Here is a 4243-nt window from a genome sequence, read left to right on the forward strand (position 1 = left end):
CATGAAAAGTCTCTTCATTTTTTCTTATGTTGTCTTCTTCAATTTCTTTCATCACTATTTTGTAGTAGTCATTGCAGAGATCTCTCACCTCCTTGATTGAATTTATATCTAGGTATTTTTTGGTAGCTATTATAAATAAGATTGCTTTCTTTTTTTTCCAGCTAGTTTATTGCTGGTGTACAAGAACATTACTGATTTTTTATGTTGATTTTGTATCCTGAAACTTTACTTGATTTATTTATAAGTTCTAAGTGGTTTTGATGCAGCTTTTAGCTTTCCTAGATATGAGATCATGTAATCTGCAGAGGGACAATTTGACTTCCTCTTTTTCAATTTGGATGCCCTTTGTTTCTTTCTTCTGCCTAATTGGTCTGGCAGGGACCTCAAGTACTATTCTGAATAAGAGTGATGAAAATGTGCAGCTTTGTTTTATTCCAGTTTTAGAGGAAAAGCTTTCAGCTTATCCTCATTCAGTATGATGTTAACTGTGCATCTGTCATATACTGCCTTTATCGTATTGAGACACATTTCTTCTGCACTGAATTTCTTAAGAATCTTTTATCATGAAGAGATGTTCAATTTTATCAGATGCTTTTTATGCATCTATTGAGATGATCATATTTTTTGTCCTTCATTCTATTACATTATGTATCACGTTTAGGATTTACATATGCTGAATCATCACTGCATTTCTGGGATAAATATCATTTGATAATGATGTATGATCTCTAGGAATCCATTTGCTAGTATTTTGCTGAAAAATTTTGCATCTATGTCTATCAGGGATATTGGACTTTAGTTTTCTTTCTTTGTTGTTTTCCTGTCTGTTTTTGGTATCATGGTAATTCTGATATTGTAGAATGAGTTAGGAAGAATTCTCTACTCTTCAACATGTTTGAATTGTTTACGAAGAATTGGTGTTAGTTCTCCTTTAAATCTTTGATAGAATTTAGCAGTGAAGCCATCTGGTCTTTGATTTTACTTTGTTAAGAAACTTTGTATTATTGTGTCAATCTCATTACTTGTTATTAGTCTATTTACATGTTCTATTTTGTCCTGGCTCAATCTTAGTAGGTTGTATGTATCTAGGAATTTACCAATTTCCTCTAGGTTTTCTGATTTTTTGGCATATAGTTGTTCTTAACAGTTCATACTGGTCTTTTTTATTTCTGTGATGTCAGTGGCAATGTCTCTTCTTTTGTTTCTAGTTTTGTTTAGAAGGATATTCTCAGTTTTTCTGTTTGTTTAGCTAATCACTGTTGATTTTGTTTACTTTTCAGAAACTAAATTTTCATTTTGGTTATTTTGTATCTCTTTTCGTCTCTATTTTGTTCAGTTCTGCTATTATCTTTATTATTTCTTTCCTTATACTCTTTTGGGGGTTTAATTTGTTCTTGCTTTTAATTTCCTGAGGTGCATGATTAGGTTATTTATTTGAAATTTTTCTGCTTTATTGATGTGGGCATTTTTTTGCTATAATCTTCCCTCTTGGTATTACTTTTGCTATATCCCATAGGTATGTTTTGTTTCAATTTTCACTGGTTTCAAAAAATGTTTTTATTTCATTCTTCATTGACCGCTTGATCTTTCAGAAACATGTCTAATATTTAGATATTTGTATAGTTTCTAAAGTTCCTCTTATTACTGATTTCTAGTTTGATTTCAATGTGTTCTGAGATGATACTTGATATAATTTTAATTTTTAAGAATTCATTGAGATTTGTTTTGTGTCCTAACATATGGTCTATCTTAGAGAACATTCCATATGCTGATGAAAAAAATATATATTTTTCAGCTACTCAGTGAAATGTTCTATAAATGTCTGTTAGATCCATTTGGTATATGGTGCCATTTAAGTCTGATGTTTCTTTTTTAAACTTTGGTCTACATGGTGTGTCCAATGCTAAGCATGGGGTGTTGAAGTCTCCAACTATTATAGTATTGTGGTGTATCTCCCCCTTTAGTTCTAACATATTTGCTTTATATAGTTGGGTGCTACAGTGCTCATGCATCCTTTTATTATTTATCTTTGAATGTTGGTGGTTTGTTTACTTTTTGGTAATGATAATGTTTGATTCCTTTCTGTTAACAATGTTTGATTTATTTCTGTTTCTCATTTGTGTACCTGCTCTACTGGTGAGTCTATACTTCTACATGTTTTCATGATGGTAGATATTATCTTTTTACTTTCAAATATAGAACTGCCTCAGTTACTTCTTGAAGGGCTAGTTTAGTTGTGATGAATTTCCACTGCTTTTGCATGTCTGGTAAATACTTTATTTCTCCTTCATTTCTGGAAAAAAAAAAAAAAAAGCTTGACTGGGTATTGTGTTCTTGCTCAACAATTTCTTTTTTCTTTAGTGCTTAGACTATATCATCTCATTCTCACAAGGCCTGGAAGGTTTCTGATGAGAAATCTTCTTTTATTCTGATGGAGATTTCCTTATATGTGACTAGGCAGTTTTCTCTTGCTATTTTTAGAATTCATTCTTTGACTTTTGACAGTTTGACTATAATGTGCCTCTGAGAGGACCTTTCTGGGTTGTATCTATTTGAAGATCTTGAGCTTCTTATATCTAGATGCTCATATCCTTTCCAGGATTTGGGAAATTTTTATGTTATTTTATTTAATGGTTTTTTAATGCATTTTGCCATCTTTTCTGCTTCTGAAACCCTCAAAATTTGAAAATTTATTCATTTAATGGTGCCACATTTATCTTGTAGGCTTTGCAATTCTTTTTTATTCATTTTTGTTAATGTCTGACTTGGTTATTTCAAAAGATGTGTCTTAAAGTTCATAAATTCTTTCTTTTTGATCTAGTCTATTGTTGAAGCTCTAAATTATACTTTTTTATTTTTATTTCATTGAACTTTTCACTTCCAAGAGTTCTGTTTGGCTCTTTTTTATGATATCTCTCGCTTTGTTGAATTTCTCACTTATATTATTAATTATTTTCCTGATTTTATTGAATTGTCTAACTGTTCTATTATGTTTTGCTACGTTTCCTTAAGATCATCATTTTTTAATTCCATTTCATGCATTTCACAGATTTATATTTTTGGGATATATTACTAGAGAATTATTATATTCCTTTCAAAATATCACATTTCCTTGCTTTTTTTTTCTTGCTTTTATTTCCTTACATTAATATCTACATGTCTGCTAGAATGGCTGTTTTGAATTATATGGAGGTACTTTCATAGGAAAAGACTTTTCCCTGTAGATGTGTCTTATAGGGTCAGCTGTGTGGGATGTTTTAGGCTTTGGTTCTAGGTGGGCACAATGGTATAGTTTGCATTTGATTAATTTGGCTGTCCCCAACATCAGTGGTGTCTGTGAGTGCCTCAGTGGCCTAGCTGCAGGTGTTTGTAAAGTCTGTGGCACAGATTTACTGAGGGTGGGTCCTGGGCAAGCTGGTCTTTGGGGCCCAGGGAAGTCAATGCAAACACATGACAGCTCCACTGCTGGAGAAGCCAGTGTCATCAGCAGCAGTCGTGGTGGGCCCCAGGCAGGCCAGTCTTTGAGATGCTAGGGGGCACACACAAGTGCACAGCAGCTTCATCTCCAGAAGGGTGTGGTTGCTGGTGGTGATGAGAGCAGGTCCTGGGAGGGCAGCTCTCTAGTTCTGTGTCATGATTATGTTGGCTCTCTTGGTACTAGGGGCTGCCTCCTTGCTGTGCTAGACTGCCTGTGCCTCGGGGTATAGGGCACTGCATGGGTTCATGTCGTAGGTCATATCTGTATAGCTGGGTCCAGGTGGTGTTTTAATGTTGCAGCCCTCTGAGTGAATGCAGTGGGATGTTGGCAGGACCCCAGGGATGTGAAGATGCTGGAACTACTGGGCCCCAGGGCAGGATGTAGTCTAGGAGTGACTCTCCTCTCAAAATGATGATGTGATGCAGCAGCCTAGGTGGGTGGGTGGAGGGACCCAGTGTGGATTCCCCCTCTGGAATAATGCAGTGTGTGGTCTTTAGGCAGATTTCTATACAAAGTTCAGTACCAGCAAGGGCTGTGGAGCTCTTCTGTAGGTAGGATTGCAGGCATCCATGGTAGCAATGGGGACTGCTGGAGACCTCCCACTTACCTTTTCCCCACAGTGGGGACTCTGTCAGCTCCAAGTCAACCTCAGTGGCCTTCCTTTCTGTCTGTATGCTGCCATCTCAAGTCTGTACCTCTGTGGGCTTTCATCACTTCTCTGCTGAATTTCAGTATTCTCCTCTAGACATTTTATTTAACTCGTGG

Source organism: Mandrillus leucophaeus, unplaced genomic scaffold, assembly GCF_000951045.1.
Source record: "Mandrillus leucophaeus isolate KB7577 unplaced genomic scaffold, Mleu.le_1.0 Scaffold1020, whole genome shotgun sequence".
Classification (NCBI taxonomy): Eukaryota; Metazoa; Chordata; class Mammalia; order Primates; family Cercopithecidae; genus Mandrillus; species Mandrillus leucophaeus.